The following is a 15,420-nucleotide window of genomic DNA, read 5'->3' as shown; positions in this document are numbered from 1 at the left end:
TAAAAAGGAATATAACAAAAAAAAGGGGGGGGGGAGGAAAAAAAACAGTGATGCACAATGCAATTGCTCACCACCCGCTGACCGATGCCAGAGACACGATCCGCCCCTCCCGGCCACCCCCCACCCCCCGTTTATATACTGGGCATGACGTCCCATGGTATGGAATACCCCTTTGGCTAGTTCAGGTCAGCTGCCCCGGCTCTGCTCCCTCCCAGCTTCTTGCACACCTGCTTGCTGGCAGAGCATGAGAAACTGAAAAGTCCTTGGCTTAAGATAAGCGCTCCTTAGCAACAACTAAAACATCAGAGTGTTATCAACATCATTCTCACACTAAATCCAAAACCCAGCACTGTATCAGCTACTAAAAAGAGAGTTAACTCTGTCCCAGCCGAAACCAGGACAATAGTGTATATATGTATTTTCTGTACCACATAAACATTCATATGACATATCTGATGAGTAGAAGAGACTGCCAGCTGTGTTCCAGACACACTACCTTCTGTCTGACTGCTTAAAGTAATAGCTTAACAGACCATCTGTAGAGAGCACCACGCCCATCATTCATCCTTAGAAAAAACAAAATTAAGTAAAAAGATATAACTGAGAGAAAGGCAGGTTGCATCCCTGAAAGAAATACCCCTCTCCTTGTTAGGTGTGATAATTTTTGGATACACCAGCAAATATCAGAAAACAACCACCAAAAATATCCGAAAAAAAAGCCCCACTATTGTGTTCCCTTATTTTACGCTTTTAAGAAAAAAAAAAAAAGTAAAAATATAAGTTAAGGATAATATAATAGCAGCAGTAAATGAAAAGTAGTTAAAAGAGAAAAAAAATCTGAAATCTTTTCTTTGCAAGAGACATGGAGCTTCCTAACAGCTGTACTTGCTGTAACAAATAACAATGCCTTTGCTGTGTTGTTCTCCTGTTGAGTACAGAAGTGTCACAAAGCTTGAAAGAGCATTTAGGAAGTCTTGATAATTTAGTAAGTTTTAAAAAAAAAATCTGGCAGAAAGAAGTAAATCTTTGTGGTATGGTTGCTTTGTACTTGCTGCTAAAAGCAGCATATCAAGGGGTAAAAGGGCACTGTAAATAACATGGAGGAGAACTCTAGCTCTCAATCATAGCATCCAGCTACATTTTAAGTATTGTAACTGGTTCTGAAAGAGAGAAGTGTGACACATCTTAAGATGCCGGTACTTTTCTGCCAAGTGCAAGGAAAGTGGAATGAACAAGAAGAAACAACAGCAAAAGTGCTATTCAAATTGGTTTTGTCATCTTCTGAAATATTTTCCAGCATTATAGCAAAATGAAAGTGTTTAAGTAGTTCTAAGCTGAGAAGTATTTCAAAATCATTTATTATAAATAAAGACTAAGGAATTTGAATCTCTATCTAGACATTTTACTGAAAGAAATGTGATTGTTTAAATTATTCCTTTGGGTACCTGGAGCCTATTTTCAACTCATTGATTTTTCTGATTGAACTAATGGAACAATATTTTTAAAGATTCAAAATCACATTCTTTTATCAGGAAGTTATCATCTTTTCTGTCCAGTCATTTAGTGTTTAGCCTGGCTACCAACTTCTTACCTACTATTTTACCACTGTGGACAGAATTTCTACCCAGAGTTTTGGGAATCAAACAAGAATGAGTCTGGAAATGCAAGAAGTTGAATTTTAATACTATGGGTAAAATTAATTTCTGGCAGAAAAACATGGAAAATATTTTTATGTGTTAATATATATCTAAAAGTATATGTGCATGTATTTGCAAACATTTTATAGATATAAATCCCCATACTAAATGTACGCTTTAATTTATTACCCTGTAGGACTTTTATACGAGCTGCACTAGTGGAATATACCATGAAAACAGGAGATGATTTTCAGTTATACTAAGTAATACTGTTATACCAAATGTACTTTAAGAAGATCTAAAATGGTGTAAATCTGTCTTGCTGACAAATCACAAATATCTTTCCAGTCATAAAGAATTCCAGAGAGAAAACTGTGCCTGTGGTCTTCAGAGCTCTACAAACCCCAGCAAACAGAAGATCTTGGATCCGTGACAAACTGACCTATTCAGAGGAAAGGTCACCATGAGGCAGAACCCCAGAACAAATAAAAATAATTCAGGTCTAAAGCAGCAAGTTTTGTGATTTTGTGGAAGGCTTCTTATAAAAAGTAGAAAAAAACCCCAAACCCAGGACCTTTAAAGTTCACTTCATATTCTGGCCTATATCTTATAATTTTCACAGGTTTTGCACTGTCCAAAGGAACGGAAGTGAATACTGGGTTACTAAGCTATGGGACAAGAGGAATGTAGCTGTTGATCAGTTTCTCTATTAACAGAAAAGTTTATTATAATCACAGATGGCTGGACAATTCTTAGAATTTGGCAGGGTGTACTTAAAAAGTAAGCATAGGATTTGCCTAACTCACTGGTCTGTCATGTCTGATCTATTGCCTCTGGCAATGGAAATTTCTTGATTCCTCAAAGCAAGAATAAAAAATAAATTTATATGACGCACCTACACAAATCAGCAACATTGTACCCACTATTATCCTCTGGGATGAGCAGTTTTATATAAGGAATGAGAATTTATTACTGCAGTTTGAGCATGCTGTTATTATCAGCTGCCAAAATACCAGCAGATTATAGCTCCTTCTTTTGTTTCCTCCGGGAGATGAGCAGGGCTGTTGCACAAATGCCGAGCCAGCAGTAAAGTGGGGATATCTAGCTCTGAATATGAAACATGCAGGAAATACTTGTAAAGATCTATGCTTGTCCTCTTGGCTGCATTTTTAAAGTAACAAGTTGGTTGTGGCAGATATATGTAGATAAGTGCATCAGCCTGTTTCTGCTAAATGTTGAGGAATGTGACTTCTGTGACTTCAGGCAGAAGTGGCTACTGCAGTCACTTTGTTCTTTCTCCCCACATGGCTGATCTCTTACAACACTCATTCATCACCATCATGAGGATGCAGCTTGGATCCAGGAACTTTCTTGGATAATCAGCACTGATGCAAAAAGGAACATTTTGTACCACAGAAAACCTGAGATATAGCATTACAATGAAATTTAGGATTTAAAATAATAGTGGTTAGCGTTGCAGCAATTTTGGAGCATAGGACTGATGGTACCTACATCACTTGCAATCACTGTGGTAATGAGTGATGGTTTTCTGCACTGTGGCTATAAACAGCAGAAAATCCTCTTACCCTGTGAACCAAGAAAACATGGCTCCTGTAGCAACTGCTGTTTACTGGGAAAAATGAGAGTATGCCATTAGCTCTACTGAAACAATTTGATTATTCTTTGCTGAGAATCAGAACTGTCTATATATTTTGCTGGCCAGAGAGCTGCAAATGTGGAGGGCCAGTGCTCACTTGTATGCATGTAGAATGAGATTTAGAAACGTGGAGTGGTGAGTACTATGAGTAGAAATCATAAAAGTGACTATTTCTAGCATCCTCACAAATTTCATCTCATAACATGAGTTATGAGGTTTACAAATTAAATATTCCATTAGAGTATTAAATTTTTAAGTTGTTGGTGAGTTAATTTGCCTGAAATGCTAATTATCTGGAATGTGGGAGTAAAATTAGGTCTTTTAGCCATTGTCGAAGTTACTGAATTTAGTTAAATTGTTGTCAACAAGTATTTAATGTGTAACTTTTTTGCTTGTTTCTATGAGAACATTTTATTTGTTTCATACGTCTATAAGGAAAAAGAGTCAATGAGGTATTCATTAATATTTTGATTGGGTTTACTGCCTTATTACTAGGCATTCAATTTTCTAAGTAAAGTTAGAAATATTCTAAGTATTTTTTAAGAAGCTTAGTAGCAACTTAGCCTGCCAATATTATATCAAGGTTAAAGATTCTAAACCACAGTTTTCAACAGTAAAGATTAATATCTCCACTAATATATTTAGTTAGTTAGTTATTTTACTTATACATACAGTTTTTTATATATACTCATATAAATATATATATTTGTTTGTATATAATTATGTGGAGCTTTTTTAGTTTTAATAATAGCACATTCCCATTTTCAAGTAGATGTGAGAATAAACAATACTGATGTCCTGTGACCACATTGCATCTTGGAGTGGAAAATCACTTCTCTAAGAAGGTATGTACAATTTCAAAATACAGTTGAATAAGTATGTTACTGAATGCTTTTCTCATCTTAGGCAAAGAATATTTGCTGATTATCAGGGTTGCTTATAGCACTCATGGCACTAAAAAGCCAATACGGAAGTCTCTGTCTTTTAGAATCCTTGAGACCTAATGGCAGGTTTATCAAACAGTAGAGTCTTGGAAAGGAAATATGAGAGCCTTCCCAGCCATAAACACAATGTACATGGGCTGGCTGAACCAATAAATTAAAATCAGTACTGTAACCCTCCATCTCTACTGCACTTCAGTCAGGCACATCACAACACACATCACATCATATATCACATCACATCACCACGCACAAACTCTGCAAGCAAGACGTGCATCACTTAAAAGTACAACATGATCATTTATTGGCTAATACAAACATTAAATATCTAAGACTAATCAGATACTAGGTTAAGCATTAATATGTTCAGAACCCTTAATAAAACACTGATGAGTCTTTGCTAGCCAGGCAAGTATCAGCCAGGTGGGAAAAGGTTGGCTTCTATTGCTTCTTGCAATAGGCTGATCCTTGATGTTACTGAGTTGCTGGTTTTTGCCTCTCTGGTTTTTGTTTGTTTGTTTGTTTGTTTCTTTGGGGTTGGTTGGTTTGTTGGTTTAGGTGAGTTTTTTTTGGAAGGAGTGGAGCTTTAGAATTTTATAACCTTTCATATCAGTGTTTTCCCTCTGGAAATTCTGAGCTGCTAAATATTCATGTCTCAACAGTATTACCTCTCTGTAATTTTTTTTCCTTATCTTGGATGACTTCAGTCTACAGACTTTTTCACAACTTAGCAAATTTTGCAGAGGTTTGAGCCAAAGTTAGGCAGCTAAGGTGTGTCAAAACTAGCCTTGGATCATAGACAGCAAGCTCGTAGGAGGATTTCACTATGGAATGCATCTTGTAAAAATACTCAGTGAATTCCAATAAAAATTAATATAATAGTCCTACTCAAGGATGACCAAGGCCTTTTTCTGACTCTGTATTTCATTTATCAGACTTGATTAACTTTTCTTGCTTTTCAAAATAAGAGAAATATTATCAAGACTGAAATTTTTTAAAGATACTTTTTTGTGCAAATCTGTATACTACAAATGTGGACCTATCTATTTATAGGTACTATAGTTCATTTTCTTGAGAGAAATTCGATCTGAGAAGGTTCTCAATCTAATATCTTTCTCTCTTTCTCTCTTTCTCTCTTTCTCTCTCTCCCCCCCCTCCTTTCTTTCTCCTTGTCTTTCTCTTTCTTTCTCTCCTTTCTCTCATTCTCTTCCTTCCTTCCTTTTTCTTTCTTTCTCTCTTTTTCTTTCTTCCTTCCTTCCTTTCTTTCTTCCTTTCTTTCTTTCTTCCTTCCCTCCTTCCTTCCCTCCTTCCTTACTTCCTTCTTTTCTTCCTTTCTTTCCTTCTTTCTTTCTTTCTTTCCTTCTTTCTTGCGTTCTTTTTCTTTCTCTCTCTCTTTCTCTCTTTCTTTCTCTCTTTCTTATTAGTTACCAGGAGAGCTTCAGAAAACCTACTATGGAGAATCTTTATAGACAATAAATAGCTACTATCAATCTAATCACACTGATCACAATAAATCACTTTTTTTCCCCCACAGTTTCACATAACTCAGAACTGAGATTCAGTCCATGACTTCTTTGCTTGTAAAGCAGAAATGTCAAATTAAAGAGGATAATTGATAAAAGATAGCTTTCACTCTAACGTAATTAGTCTTGCTAGTGCATTTCAGTATTTTCAGAAAATTAAGTTATATTTTCCAAGCTGTTTGATTAACCTCTAAGTTGTTGGGGGAAAAATGCAGGTTTATATCTGTCACAGAAATACCAGACAGATAATGATATATTTCAAAAGTCAATTTTCTTTAATGATATCAAAATATAAAAGTCAAATTGAACAGGAATGTTATGTTGTATTAAGATATAACAGCCAGATTAGACAGAAATATTAAGTTTTAAACACTGGGACAAACACAACTTATTTACAGGTTCAGGATGTCAGTTGGGAACAATCACTACACAAAATATAACCAAATCTAAGCTTAGAATGATGACTCAAAATGCGCAATCACTCACGGATGAGGTGAGGCACTCAGCCCCGGAGACTTTCCTTAGATGGCGTCCAGATCTAAGGGGAGAGTCTCCGACTGCAGACCCGCTGCTCCGAGGAAGACTGGCTCAAAGGGGTCTTCCATTTATATTTAAAGGCTCCAGTTATACACTAAGTTGGATCAGGGCTCGTGGTCATACATGGTCAGTGGTCTGGAAACTTCTCCTAACTGGGGGGTTTCACTGGTTGAGGTGTTTCTGGCGGGCTCAGGCAGCAGGGGTATGTGACTTGGGGCACTCTCTATATGTGACCACAGTCACCACACGGCTGGCCAGTTCGACCCCCAAACTGCAGCTTCTAGTTTTAACCCTTTCAGCAGTGAAGAATTCTCAGTCTTTATCAGGGCCAGTGCACCAGCCACAATATGATGATTGGTTTTAAAGAGAATTTTTTTGGTAATATTTTCTTTGAAACTACTCAGATTGCACAGGTAAATCCTTGGGGAGAATTGACAAATGCTGCAGATATACATTGTGAAGTGCTTAAGTTGTACAAGGTATACAAATTAATAAAATAAGAAAAGGTGTTAAATGTCTGAATGGAGAGGGATAAAGGAAGTATGAAACATAAGTTCAGTTGTTTAAATTTCAGTGCTACTTAGAATGAAAGCAATGATTTCCAGGAAAATCACATTTCTTATAGAAACACAGCCATGCTTCTCAAACACTAATCAACATAAGTAGAATTTGTGACACATGTGAATATCTGCCTCATAAATATTAAAACTAGGTCTCTGCTATTAGAATGATCTGTGAGGGAAAATAAAATAAAGTAAAATAAAATAAAATAAAATAAAATAGAAAGGCTCTTAATTGCCTGTTTGAAAGTGAGTTACATGACTCTTTCCAAGAGTTTTCCTGGGAAAACTGATAAAAATAAAGTTTTAAATTGATCTCTCTCTGTTGTTTGGATACATATCTTCAAAGAGACATAGCCTAGAAATATCAGAAGTCTTTTTTACCTTCAGGGAAGAATCACATCTCAGGTTTGGGGTATTTTGAGAGAGAGAGAGACAGTGAAGGAGTAGATCTGTAGATGAGACATCAATAGAAGCATTAAGATAACATAAATGTCACACTAAGATTGATGAAGAATGTATTCCTCTAGTCAGGATGTAAGTAGTAAAGTAAAAGTGGTAACATTCTACTTGAAGAAAAACACGGGAATTGTCTCTTTTTTTTCTGTTAGAAGCTCCAATATAGATTCTGGCTGGAATGAACAGTCTCATTAATAAAATGATGATGCAGATCCTGAAGGATACTGGATACAACATCATTGATACAATTCTTCCACTCCTGCTCAGTACTGGCAGAAGAACAGGATCAGTTTTTCCTCCCAGATTTTTTTTTTAAATACAGTTATTGTCACAAGATAGTTTTGTTGAGGTACAGGCAATTAGCCTCTCAGTTGTTTTGAGTTTACACATGATTATTCAAATTATGAATATCCCTTATTTCTGCACATGAAGACAAAGAAAAATGTATTTTTAAAAAGTGTTAAAATATTGAAACATCCCAGATCATTAATATTATTCTGATTGACAGATTCTTGGCTTCTGTTTCTTAAAGATTCACATATTAAATTTAATTTTGTTTCGATGATCTGAGGCTACTTTGCCCATTTATTAAAAAAAAAAAAAAAAAATCATGAAAAAACCTTTCAAACTTGAGTTTCCAAATATAGAACCTAATCAAGGAACTTGATTTTGAAAACTGAATTTGAAAATTGAATCTACAATTCTTGCCTTCTTTCTTTCTATTTGGGATCTTGTCAAACTAAGGACAGAAGACATTAAAAAAGGCACACCAAACTCCATTTCTGGAGCACTAGCTTATGTCATTATGCTTTCCTCTGCCATAGTCTTGAAAAAACAAAATTCCTGTTGACCTGCCCCCTGTATTTCTAATCACTATTAAAGAATGTACTGAAGTGTTTTGGGGAATCAGAGAAAAATAGGATTAACAAAGGGGATAAACCATAAGATTAATAACATTTTAAAAAGTATTGGATGCCTTTTCTGTTCTAGTCAGCCAGCATTTCAGAATGTCTGTTCTGAAAAAGAGTTTTTGAAAATCTGAAGTATCACTCACTCCAGCTTTGGTCATCAACAAGTGTATTTACATAACAAAATTTTTACTGAATTTGTATTTTTGTACAATTTGTACAATTCCTTTGTGTGATTTATATTTATACACTTGGAAATGAAAATGCTACAAAACAGTATGCATAACTTCTAATTCTCCTCAAATGTTTCCATTAGGCAAACAGACATTATAAGCCCCTGAATCAGTTATATAATTAAAAATATTCTCTGGACATTAACCTTTACTTGTGCAGAATACACAATGTGTCTTGCCTAAAGTGATTAAAATGCTCTTTCAAGTTGCTTTAGAAATTCAGTTATTGAAAAATTGCATAAATTTATGAGCTATGCCTATTTTTTTAGCAGAACCTTTTATTTAAAACCTTTAGTGTCAATTGCAAATAGTATTAAAAGGACTGTGAAACATCAGAACAATGTAATGATGAGAAGGTTTATGTATGAGAAAACCAAATTATAGTACATTAAAAAATTCCAAAACTGTCATTAGGAACTTGTTCTTGCATAGGCTCTGTGTATAGTATTTGCTTGTACAAATTCCGGTGTTTTAACTTCACAGTCTGTTAAGGTCATTAATCTTTTATAGCTACCACCCTGGCATGAAATAAGGTAAAAAAAGGGATTTCAATAAATGCACTAATAGCTTAAAAAACATGCTGCTGAAACCAGTGTGATTCTTTCTACTGATTTCAATAGCCTTAGGATCAGACCTTAACCAATACTTGTGCTTAAATGTAATGATTTGTCCTAGCTTTGTTCTTCTGGAAGTAGAAAGATTAAATTAAAATAATTCTAGTCCAAATTACATAATAATCCTTCTATTTGAATTAAGTAAGTCCAACTAAATCACTTTTACCTGAGTTAGGTCTACTAAGTCTTTTGTTATCAGGTTTATTGCAGGGAAAAGCATCTCAGCTCACATGCTTTAACTCAAATCAGGACAGATGCAGTTTACTCATCTGTCAATCATGACATATAATTAGCCAGCAATCAATGAATCATAGATTCAGGATTACTATCAGCAAACCTATAGATAAAACACAATCCTAGACACTTACAAATTGTTAATAAATACCTACACTTTTCTGAACATCTTCAATATTGAACACCCTTCAATAACTAATCCCAAAATATTCTACTCTCTCCTTGCCCCCTCCCTGCCCCCCATGCTTTGTGGATGCACCCACATCTATCTTTGCATAGAAAGTGGCATCATAAACCCCAGAGGTGAAGAGATTACTGAAAACAGAGTTACTGTTCATGCCCATGTCTCTGAAGACTGGACTCAGCTGCTTTTTGTACTAGTTCAGGGATATGGAAAGCTTTGATTTAGGTTCAGCCTGCAATAGGATTGAACAAAATAACACATTTTCTGCAAAATGTAGAACATTTTTTCCACAAGTATTATTGATTATTTTAGCAAGTACATATACCCTAGAAGCAAACAGTCAATGCAGTTTAAATATAAAGTTTAAATATATTTCAACCTTACTACGAACAAAGTGTCAGAATGTGTCTGTAGCAGTTTCTGAGAAGCAAACTGTTCACAAATATATGGAAACAGAGTAGATACTGAAAAAAGAGTAAAAGCTGTCCTGGTATTAAAATGAAAAATAAAAACGAAACATGTTCTTTTCTTATGTGTGCTTTGACCTGCTTTATGCAGCCAAAGTAAGTATAAAATCTTTTCTTGACATAAAAAAGTCTCTGTTATTAAATTTATGTAAATAATTATTTATAATATGAGTCATAAAGTAGGTGCTTATAGTAGTTTGAGAAACGACTTTTTTTTCTTGAATACTTATGAAAATAAATGATAGAGTTGATTTCTGCAGAAAATACAGTGTTTGCATGTATTTCTAATGTAGGTAATATCTATGATTTATTTTTAGAAGCCTGAAAAGATTTAGGTGAAAGAGTTCTGTAATAGAAACGGACAACTCAAACACAGGTTATAAAAATTAAAACCTTCAGGTGATTTTTGAGGGGGAAAAGAATAGAAGACACAGATTAAAGGAAAAAAAAAAAAAGAAGGAAGGGGAACACTTCACAGGATTTTACTGTGTGGACCTTCAAATAAACTGTAGTAAGGTATATGGTTCTATCAATTGGTGGTTACTCCATTGTTGAAGAGATATTAGAGTAGTATACTGAATCCTGTGCTATTGGTGCATTTTTCTATACCTAAGGTTTTCATAAATAATATTTTGGCAATCTTTAAATTTAAAAATATGCACTTTCCTGTAGAAAACCTCATAGTTTCCATCCATAAAAGCTGCCTTGATTTCAAATATGTGAGATCTGAAAAGTTGCAGAACCAAACTAAGATAGTTTTTCAGGTGTTTTATACAACAAAATACTACAATTTTGAGATTAGGAATGGATGAGTGCTCCACATTGAATTCTCTTTTTCAAATGGCATTAAGCCAACTAATTTTTAGATCACAGGACCATAGAAGAGTATAGTTTGAAATCATGAATCCTTATTTTCAGGTATATAGATGCAGCTGTGCTCTCTTAACTCAAGCCTCAGCAAAGGCAGTGTATTATTGACACCCCAGAACAATGACAGCTGTTTTGTAAACAATAAACAGTACCATCACTTATGAACGTGCATCCAGGTATTCTCTGGGAGAGGAATTTATTTAACTTATTTTGTACTTTTTCTACGCAGATTGCTCATTTTATTTTATTATAAATATATTCATTTATTGCAATATTTCTCAAATTATTTATTTATGAGGTAATTATTAATTAAATATTACCTTAAATTAATTCAACTAAAATATTTATCCAGTTATTTATTTAAATATTATTTATAGTTATTAGTTGAATATGGCTATAGTCAATTATTTCAAATATCATAACTGAGCATCATGAAAGGCTTTAGGAGTAGCAGAGAGTAGGTAGTATAGGGACAGTTTCTACCCAACTTCTGGCAGAGCAGGAAGCCTCTCTCATGTACATACGCCATGTCTGCCATGTGGTGTCAGTCACTCTTTTATGGCAGGGAGCCTTCATTTTCCACAATGTCATGTCCCATGTGTTTTCATGCTGACCTGTAATTGCCTGGCAGGACCAGCCGTCCCTACCGGTGTACCCAGAAGGACATCAGAAAAGGAAGAACACATTCTTTTATAAGAGCTAATGAAACGAATCATTGAAGTTTCAATGTGAATAGAAAGTAATTAATCAAAAGTAAAAGGCAGGTTGAGGGTCCCCCACTCTACAAGGCTGCAGAACAAGCCCTGACGTATTGGGGGTGGGGTGAACTTTGAGAGGGTAGAGGGGTGCCAAAAGGGGGTGGGGGGCACAGACAAGTCAGAACATGCCCAAAAGCTATGGACCTCACCTAGGAGGCCCACTAAGGAGCCCTCTGGTGCAATCCCTGTCACATGTAAAGAGACCAGTCCTGTAAACTGGACTGAGAGGTCCCTGCATCTGGCCGCAGCCAGACAGGATGTCCATGCAGTATTACTGGGGCAGACTTTGGGCTTTGCACAGTGCTGCAAGACACAGGCAACACTGCGAAAATGCCAACTTCAGCAGAACATGCAGGTAAGGACATTAAGAAAAAATCCCTAAGGGGTTCCCAGAAAAGCCTATGCAAACCAGATAATGCATTTTGAGGTAAGTGTCACACAGAGTGGGCTGAGGGGGGCACCCCCTTTCCCCCTGGTGTGAGGGATCTTTCAGGACCTATGAGACCATTGTGAGGTGCAGGCTGGTGCTATATTTGTTTCCTTACCCTTAGGGCAATGCTGCAAAGAAGAGGCAGAAGATTGAGCATGCAGTCAAAACCATCCTGGTAGACAATGATTACTGCAAAAGCAGAAAGAGACAGGCTTTGGGACACAGACCACAGCCCTATTCTCTTAGAGATCACAAATACCACAGAAAGACCAAGCAGATCAGTAAGGGCCATGGAGGTGTTGCAGAGCTGAAAGACCATGATTATTTTCAGGCACAGAGGAGTAGCAGACAGAAAAGTGGTGGCTCGTGGGGCTGGTAGTTCTGAGGTCTTGGCTTATAAGCTAACAAAACAGAAAAAAACTTTTACAACAAAGACTGTTAATTAGGAAAGCTAAATGAATGTTGTATTATCGCAAGCATCTTGTTAGCAAGGGGCCAAGGGGACCACAAGGTTCCTTAAATGCAAACTGCTTTTCTGAACCTGGTGGGCCAGTGAACATGTCTCCCACTAGGGTAGAAGATGACACCCTGGAAAGGAGTCCTGCTACTGCAGCTCCTTGCAGAGCTGGTGAACTGTTGAAATGTTGACTGTTGAATGTAATGAGGATGTTTTCGTCATTGCATGGCGGGGCCACTTGCTGCACTTCTGAGTCCTGAGGGGTCATTTGAATGCCCAATTTTACCCCCACTCTCAATGTAGCAGAGGTGGCAGAGGAGGTGGCAGACCTCCCCAAGGCTTCGATGGAGCATGTTCAGCAGCAAGAATGGCTGATCCAGCAATTTGGGGCTAGGCAATATGTAGAACAATACAGATTTCTTAATTCAGATCAGGTATCACTGCATGAAGCTTATGACACATTTGTTTGGGGTGTAGAGCAAATTTTTTATAATTTATGCCAGCTGTTTGAACTTGGTGATTACAGTCAGCTCCATCTTGAAGCTGTCAGCATGCATGACTTTATATTCCCTCACTATTATTTTAAACAATATGCACACTGCAAAATTTTTATGCTGGGTCAGTAGTCTCCTATAAAGTAAAGGAAAGTTTTGTTTTGATCAGAGTTTCTGCCTACCTATTATTATTGTAAAAGCCATTGGGGGTGGAGTACACAGAATCTTGCAGCCTGTCTCCCATTCCAAAATTATAGACAAAAAGCAGTGCTATTTAATTGATCTAAATAACAGCAACAATAATCTCTGTTTTTTTCTGGCAGTCACACAGAGCTTACAGCAGTGAGGAACCTTACAAATGCAGAATTGTTAAGCAGAGCAAAAGAGCTACATGACCAGCTGTGGTGGTCTTTGCACAGGAAGGTCATGCTTTGTGACATCTTGTCTGAGGATCTCCTACATGTTAACATGCGCAACATCCTCCTATCTGAGAGGAAAAAGTGCTGGGGTACCTTTAAGCCAAACAACAGTCTTAGGTATCCCAAGATCTATTTCATCCTTTTACACGATGAACATTATTATGGTGCTAAGAATGTCAAGAAGGTGTTTGAGATTAGAAGCTTTTGTGAGCTCATCATGTCGTATAACCATGGCTGTAGTTGTAAATATTGTTGCCGCTCTGCTTGTCTCATGACTATGCAGTTATATGTGGGGACACGGACAAGGTGCCCCAGCTGCAGGCTGTTGTGCAGGTCTGGGGAATGTTTACAGAGGCATAAGAGTTTGACTATTAAAAACCAAATTGTTTGTTTATGATTTCCTGTGAAAAGTGTAAGGCCTATGTAGAAAAAGGTCACAAATATAAAGGCTAGAAGTGCAGAATGTGCTATGAACAGATCTGTAACATAAACCAGCACCTGTGTTTCATGCCTGTGAACGAAAATCCAGAAGAAGGGCAGGGCTATACCATCTATGATGTGGAATGTATGCAGGAAACCAGAACACAATCCCAAAGTTTTGCACAGTTGAAACTAACTGTCCACAACCAATCCACTTGACAAGCCTAACAGGGCGTGGAAGCAATCCAGTTTATCCCAGCTGGCTTTGGAGTCAGATCAGTCCCTCTCCCTTTTTTATTTAACAGTATAGGAATAAGCATTGGTAATCCAAAAATAGAGGCATCCTATATATGTAGGTGCTTCTGAAAAACTTAGAGGGGGAAGATTTGACACTTGTAAATCTCCCATTCCAATAATGAAGCTTTTATATAACAAAAGCCTAGTAGATATTCACTCTGGAGAGGATTTTGATAAACTGCTCAGTCTTGCTTAATTCTTCTCCATTGAATGCATACACGATTTTAATATTCACAGCAGCCCATTTAAGATACTTATATGTATTCTTCCATACTCTTTTGTTTTTCATATCCTTGTATTTCTGTATGCACTTTTTGCATGATGAAACCAGATTCAGAGAGCTGTTTGTTATTTGTTTGAAGACTGCACAGGAAGCCTTTGGCAGACAGGGCAATGTGGGAATTCCAGGGCTGTAAGAAGAGACCCCAATCAGCTCTAAAAACTTAAGAAAATCCATATCTATATCTACCTAATCTAGGCACTTGAAGTACATCTTTGCTTTAGACAATTGACATTGGGTCTGAAATGTTTAAACTAAAAGATTATAACATTTTCTTGGATCAAATATATTATATAATCTATTTTATCTTTTTTACTTATTACTTGTCGTGGTTTAACCCCAGCCGGCAACTAAGCACCATGCAGCAACTCACTCACTCCCCCCCATCCCGGGGTGGGGGAAAGAATCAGGAAAAAAAAAACTCGTGGGTTGAGATGAAGACAGTTTAATAGGACAGAAAGGAATGAAAAACAATGATAATGATAATAATAATATGACAATAGTAATACTAAAAGTATTAGACTATACAAAGCAAGTGATGCACAATGCAATTGCTCACCACTCGTTGACCAATGCCCAGTTAGTTCCCGAGCTGCAATCCCCCCTCCCAGCCAACTCCCCCCAGTTTATATACTGGGCATGATGTCATATGGTATGGAATAGCGCTTTGGCCACTTTGGGTCAGCTGTCCTGGCTGTGTCCCCTCCCAGCTTCTTGTGCCCCTCCAGCCTTCTTGCTGGCTGGGCATGAGAAGCTGAAAAATCCTTGACTTAGTATAAACACTACCTAGCAACAACTAAAACCATCAGTGTGTTATCAACATTATTTTCCTCCTAAATCCAAAACACAGCATTATACCAGCTACTAGGAAGAAAATTAACTCTGTCCTAGCCAAAACCAGAACATTTCTTTATATTTGATTTAAATTATGCCACAAGAAGAGATGGTCAATATCAAGCTGTGACTCTCACAGTGTTTTTCCATTCTGTCTCTCTCTTTCTTTTTTCTTTCTTTTTTTTCCCCACAAGTCTTTGTAATTGC

Source organism: Gymnogyps californianus, chromosome 1 (assembly GCF_018139145.2).
Source record: "Gymnogyps californianus isolate 813 chromosome 1, ASM1813914v2, whole genome shotgun sequence".
NCBI lineage: Eukaryota > Metazoa > Chordata > Aves > Accipitriformes > Cathartidae > Gymnogyps > Gymnogyps californianus.
Note: the sequence above shows the minus strand (reverse complement) of the source record.